This window comes from Nicotiana tomentosiformis, chromosome 7 (genome assembly GCF_000390325.3).
Source record: "Nicotiana tomentosiformis chromosome 7, ASM39032v3, whole genome shotgun sequence".
Classification (NCBI taxonomy): Eukaryota; Viridiplantae; Streptophyta; class Magnoliopsida; order Solanales; family Solanaceae; genus Nicotiana; species Nicotiana tomentosiformis.
The window spans coordinates 92,501,435-92,509,229 of NC_090818.1; positions in this window are offsets into that span (position 1 = coordinate 92,501,435).

Below are 7,795 nucleotides of genomic sequence, written 5' to 3' on the forward strand. Positions count from 1 at the left end.
AATACGAATCATAGGAAGAATACATACCTGCTTGACAGTCAACCCATAGATGATTTCTACCGCATTTAAAACATATAGCAGACCGCTGATAATATTCAACTGCTAACTCTTCAACCATTTTCTTAGGCTGGTTGTACTCTATCTTCACAACATTTAGAGTTCAATATCTATAGTATCTTCTCCAACTTGTTAGGTACTACAAAACAAATCTTGAAAAGAAGTTAACTAATAAAGAAAATAAAATAGAAAGGGAAAAATAAAAGCAATAAAACTAAAACCTAATTCCTGAATTAGCACTACAAATTATTTCCAACACTATTAATTGCCAATCCCCGGCAACGGTACCAAAATTTGACGAGCGCAAAACACACACTTAAATATGCTCGCTAGTCGACTATAGTATAATATAATATCGTATCCACAGGGATTGGAGTTAAACAGTATTTTCATAGTTTATAGCTTGATTGCTATCCAAGATGATCAACAATTGAGATTTATGTGATTAAAATTAAAATTAACTAAGAGTCTAACTTATTGACGAATGACACTCAAACAAAAGTGATCAAGGAAGATATCAATGGAAGAAAATAGGGATTGATTGGATAGATGCAAAATAAATGTCTGGGATTTATCTCTAGTTAATTCACTTCTAATGTTCAAGTGAGTCTCTCGAATTCACTCAATTATTAGTTCAAACGTTTAGTAGAAACTCCTCTCTTGATTAAGTCTCAACCTCACAATATGAGCCAATTTAAGCTCACTGAAGATATGCCAGAATTCGTAGTAGATTGGTCCTTAGGAGAACCTCTCTTGATTATCCTCCTAACTAGGGTTAAACAATAATTCAACTAGCCTCTTTCGATTAATAAGAAGAATTAATGAACTCAACCAACAAGATAATGCAACGATATCACAAGTTATGCCTCTCTCGATTACATGAACATGTGAATATAGATGCAATAATTAAATCACCCAAAACGATTCAATACATAAAAAACTAGAGTTATAATCCATAAACAATTATCAATAAACCAAATCCATCAAACCCTAAAGAGAACTACTCCATATATATGGAGTAATTTATCACAAATATGTTTAAAGTAAAGAAAAACATAAAACAATCCAAACTCGTGTCTTGAGTGAGGATTGAATGATGAACTTCTTGTGCTTTTGCTTCTCCAACTCCTCCTTAGCCTCCTTAGGTCTTAGATATGTCAAAAGTCCAAAAAATACCGTTTATCCATGTATATATACCAAATAGGGTCGGGCTCAAACGAACACACCTTTTCCTATGCGAAATAGGATAATTCCGGGATTGGACGTGCGCTGCCGCGCACCTGGAGGTGTGCTCGTGCATATGGCCACGCACTTTGGACAGTGTTCTTCCTGACTTGCGCGCCCAGTGCACGCTCTCGCACCTGGGTGGCGTCCTGCTCAATTTTTCGTTTCTCTCGTTAAGTGCACTATTGTCCGTTGATCCCCGAACACGATCCCAACTTAATCCTTGGGCTTTTACTCAAACTTCAATGCTCCAGAATAGCTTGAATTCATTCCAAAACATCTACATAGCTAGGAATCACTCCTACAAGGCATAAAACACACAATTAGTGCAAAACTCTAGTGATTAAAGCTCAACTCAATCAAAGTGCAGTAAATTAGAGTGCAATAAGCTACTAAAATACGAGATAATAGACTACTATCAACGTCGCAGCAGGCCATACTGGCTTTATTATTATTGTTATTGTTGTTGTTATTGTTATTGTTGTTGTTATTGTGGATCGGGTTGCATGCTATATCAAGCCTTATTGTCTTTATTATTATTGTGGATTGGGTTGCACACTGCGGCATGACTTATAGGCTTTTGATTAACACTTGGGCAGGATTCACCCCTCTGGAGTCTGACATGCCAGCAGTGAGAGCATGCACAATGATATATATACACGTGCTTTGGTGAGGGGCTTATGAGCCAGACACCTGTACAATGCTGAGTGATTTTATGTGTGTGTGTGTGTGATGAAGTGGACATTTGAGACAGACAGTTCAAGCATGTTGAGGGTGAGAGTACCTGGGATATCACCGTGAAATCATTCATTTGACATGTAGACTTGGCATATAGGCATAGAGGTGTATTTTTCCTCGTACTAGATGGTACTGTGACATTCATGATTTGACATGTACATTTGACATGTAGGCATAGAGATGTATATTCCTCATGTTAGACAGTATAAGGTAATATATGACTTGACATGTAGGCACAGAGACACACTTTCCTCATGCTAATTGGTAAACGAAGATTCTTATCTGGTGTTGTGAATTAGAAATACAATTCTATTGATAAACTCATGTTTAGTTGATTTTTAGTTGTAATATCTGGACTTGACTGTTATACCTGGAAAGCATGTCTACTTTTCCATAGCTGTGAACGAGCTGAGAAAAATATCTTTTGAGCTATTACTTTTACTACCTACATTATATTATTAAGAGTTAATATTGGCTATTGATGTTGGACACTGACCTTCTTCCGAGCTCGTCACTACTTTCAACCTAAGGTTAGGTTTGTTACTTATTGAGTACATGGGGTCGGTTGTACTCATACTACACTTCTGCACCTTGCGTGCAGATTTTGGAGCTGATGTTGTTGTGTATGGCGGGAGTTGGCATTGAAGATGTACCTGCGTTCCGGCTATAGCTGCCTCTTGTTCTTGGTAGCTTTAGATTTATAAATCCGTTTATGTATATTTCGAACAGATGATGTATTTATTTTGTACCATATTTGTAAATTCTAAGTCTTAGAAGCTCATGACTTATATTACCAATCCTTGAGATTATGTATAGAAAGCTCAGTTATTTCATTTATTGATTTCTGTTATCCTATATGAGTTGTGTTGTCTACCTTTTGGCCTACCTAGAGGGTTGAGTTAGGTGTCATTACGACTAGCTAAATTTTGGGTCATGACAGGTTTATGTGATTTAGAAGTGATCGGGAAAGAAACCAAGCGAAAATAAGTCGAAAAGGAGTTAAAATGAAGAAATTTGGAGAAAGGCCCCCAGACCTCGCAAATGCGAAATGGGCTTCGCATTTGCGAGGTCAATCAATATCGGTCATGTTCGCAATTGCAAACTCCTTGAGCGCAATTGTGAATCCCAGTTGGAAAGGCACAGGTCTCAAATGCGAATGAAGGACCGCAAATGTGAAGTCAACCAGACAGTCAACGTTCGCAAATGCGTACTCCTTCATCGCAAATGCGAAAACAGGTGAACAAGGCCTAGTTCGCAAATTCGAATATCTTTTTCGCAAATGCGATGGTCAACATTAGAGTCAAGGTTCGCAAATGCGAACATCGGGCTTTAGTTCTGGACAGATTTGGTATTTCACATTTTTTTGTCCCAAACCCACAAATACACAACCTAGCTCATTGGAAAGAGATCTTTGGCTTATTTTTGGTCTTCTTGACTAAGAAAAACAAGCTTGGTGCTAGGGTTCTTGCATACACACTTGGGACTTGAAGATTTGATGAGTTTGGATGAGAATTTCTTACCCATTTTTACTCATTTCTTCATTTCCTTGCTTTGTATTAAATATTTAAGTGTGTAGTAATACTTGAAACTTGTTATGGAAATATTCATTGTTAAAGTTTGGATTAAATTCCTTGTTATGCTTATGTATTAAATGATTTTTATTAATTATGAAGCGAGTTAATTGTTTCTTTAATTATTCTTGTTCTTTAATCTTTCCAAAGGGATTAGCTAACCCTAGGACTCGCCTACTAACTTCGAATTAATCTTGGAAAAGATAATTTGGGGTTGGAAAAGATTAATTAACAAGAACTTGAGGCGTTAACCCTCATTTTATAGATTCTACCTAGGGATATGATTGAACTACTTGTAGCCATATTTGGGTGCACTTAATATCTTAATTGTTTTAGGGATAATTCAATTAGGAAGTCTTGTTAGTTTTCGGAAGAAGCTAACATAGAATTAATATCCGAGGCTAATTGACATAAACTCGCTCATATTTGTAAAATCGTGAAATTTATTGGATCGTTACTTAAGTCTAATTCCACGTGTATCCATGCTTGTAGCCATTGATCATTTTACTTGCTTTCTAGGTTAGTTTACATTTTGCATTTAGATATAGATATTTTCTCAAAACCCTTTTTAGTGTTTGGATTAGCAAATAAGTGATAATTCTCTTACTTGTCTAATTGTCTACATATTGTTCTATGTGGGATTCGACCCCGACTCATAGTTGGGTAAATTATATTGCATGCGACCGTGTCCGCTTACTCTTTGAGGAGTGGATTTATACGTCATCACCTCCCTCTCCTGACTCTGGATACACTTTGACCTCCTGGAAATCTCCACAACTTGCTGAAATAGAGTATCAGTCTCCAACTCCCGTGCCATCCCAAGTCTGAGACCATAACTGAGCCCCTCGATAAATCTGTGGACTCTTTCTCTAACAGTAGAAACAAAAGAAGGTGCATGATGAGATAGCTCATTGAACCTCATAGCATACTCAGACACGGTCATAGTCCCCTACCACAAGTTCTCAAACTCGGTGCGCCATGCATCCTTGAGGGTCTGTGGGACGAACTCCCTCAAAAAAAGATCAGAAAACTGAACCCAAGTGAGAGGCGCTGCATCAATTGGCCTACTCTCCTCATAATCCTGCCATCATCTGTACGCAAACTCTGTCAGCTGGAAAGTAGTAAGGGCAACCCTGCTCACCTCCACAATGCCCATAGTGCACAGAATACAGTGACACTAGTCTAGAAAACCTTGCACATCCTCAGAAACTGCACCACTGAAAGTAGGAGGAAAATACTTCTTGAACTTCTAAGTCCCTTCTACTCCACCTATGATGCCACTGGCCTGACCTCAGGCTGAAATAACAGGCTATACCGACATAACAGTCGAAACCTGATCAACATGGGGCCGCTGCTCTAGGGTACGGGCAGAGGTAGTCTGAGCTCCTCCCCCAGCCTGAGAAGTAGCTGGTGTAACTGGGATCAATCCCACCTGAGCTAATGTGCCAAACATACTCAGGAAATGTGCCAAGGTCTTCTGAAGTCTTGGGGGTAGCAACAGGCACCTTGGATGCCTGCCCCCTAACCAGAGCTACTGTCAGCTCCTCAGCTGTTGCTCCGGCAGGTACTCTTGTTGTAGCACATGCCCTTCCTCGGCCTCTACCTCGACCCCAGCCTCTCGCGGCCCTAGTAGGGGGCGCGGGTGTCTACTCAGCTGATCTGGTAGTGCATGTCCTCACTATTTGCGAGAGAATAGAAATACAAAGGCTCAAACTCCGAAATCAATAAATTTGCATGATAGGAATGAAAGAAATGGAATTTTTCTAATAGTTTTGTAGCCTCTCGAAGATGAGTATAGACGTCTCCGCACTGATCCGCAAGATTCTACTAATCTTGCTTGTGACTCGTAGAACCTATGAACCTATAGCTCTGATACCAACTTGTCACGACCCAAAATCCCACATTAAGGATCGTGATGGCACCTAGTCTCTATAACTAGGTAAACCGATCACTTACAATAGTTAAACCAATTAAACATGATATTATGAAGAAGAATTTTATATAAATGAGAAACGTAAGGTGATACATGCCAACACAGCGATAATCACTATAAATCCCCAAGACTAGATAGTACAGAGTCACGAACTCTAGCTGAATATATAGAAATATCTCAAAATAAAATACAATACTGTTTGGATAGGGAATTGATAGTATAATTAAAGGAAAGGAATCCAAGGGACTGCGGCGATCGAGCAGCTCTACCTTGAATCCTCACGATCAAAGAAGATAACACTGCCTCCAAAAACGGTATCTGCACAAAGATGTGCAGAAGTGTAGTATGAGTACACCAAGGTTGGTACCCAGTTAGTATTAAGACACACCTCGATGGAGCAGTTACAAGGTTCAAGTCAAGACACTCACTAATCAAATAACCTATGTAGAATATCAGTATAAACCAACAACAGAAAGCGAAATAATTAAATGGCAACAAAGAGAAATCATGTGATAAAACAGCAAAATAATCAAAGCACAGATAAGACACAAGTGAAAGCAGTTAAGGGAAATAATGGCTATTCTAATCAACTGTTCCGACACCATATTTACAACAAGAATCACCCCGAGGCACCACATATCAAAATCACAAGTCACAAATCATAACTCATATACATATGGCACCTTATGCCCACATTATCAATCACCTTCGCATGGCAAAGACCTCGTGCCATAACATAAGTCACACTCGCACAGAAAATACCTCATACCACAACAAACACCACATTCGCATAGCAAAGACCTCATGCCACATTATATACCACAACCACATGACAAAGACCTCATGCCTTAACATATATCACAACCGCACGACAAAGACCTCGTGCCCATTATTAATAACGCGCTCAAGAAGAATTCAACAAGAATCAAATAAATCAAAATATGATAACAACTTCCTTTTATTTCAACCTGTTATGTTACCAATAACTTAACAAAATATGAGATAATAATTTCACGTAGGTAAAATTCATCTTGGCAGCCAAATCATCAGGTAATGACAGAGACACTGAGTAGCACATTGGGAACAACACAAAAAATCACGTAATATGCATGACACACACAAGGAAAACATAAGCAACAACAATAATACTCCTTTTCATCAACAACACACCCCCAGACCATCACATGTCATCCCCACATAGCCACCCTTATCGCTCTACCTAGAGAATATATCAATAGCCACCCGTATCGCTTCGCCCTGATAATAGCACAACAACCACCTATATCACCCCGCCCAGACAGTAACACAGTAGCCACTTGTATCATTACACCCAGACAGTATATCAATAGCCACACGTATCGCTCCGTACTATCAGCAATAGTGAAATGCCACCCTTATGCTCCGCACATCAATAATCAATCCACACAACATGTCCACATATGCCACAACTTCACAAGACAGTAGTATCAGAGATTTATCACGATATAAGCCCACAACTTATCAACAAAGTGCACAAGGAAATGTCAATAATATAGAAGGCCGGAGGGGTGTTCAACATATAAGCATTAAAGCTAACTCAAATTAGCAAGAATCTCACAAACACCCAAGTTGGCCAAATAAGGAATTAAAATCCTAAAACGTGATCTTTATCATGGAATATAAACTCAAGTAAACAACCAGAGTGAAATCACGTAGAAAAAAAGATTTCTTAATCAAGACAAAGCTATAAGAGTAACCTTGGGTTATATCCAGTCATAACCAACACATACGCCGGTGTACACACTCGTCACCTTATGTACACGTCGTTCACATAATGAAAATAATGCAATTAGACCAATTCCTATGGGGAAGTTCCCCCACACAAAGTTAGGAAAGATATTTACCTCAAAGAAGCCAAGTCAATAATCTAGGAAGCCATTCTCGGGTAAAACAACCTCTGGACGGCTCGAATCTAGCCAAAATAACTAAATATCATAACTAAAAGCCACAGGAAACGATTCCGAATAATAAAGATTCTATCTTTAATAAAACCCAAAAAACCAAAAAATCAAATCAAAAAGTCAACCCCAGGCTCGCACCCCGGAACCCGACAAAACTCACAAATTCCGAACACCCATTCCGATATGAGTCCAACCATACAATAATCATCCAATTTCAACCTCAAATCGGCCTTCTAATCATCAATTTATGATTTAGAAAATTTATTACTAAAATTCTCAATTTATGCAAATCATCGATCAAACACAAAAATCGAGGTTGAAATTATGAAATC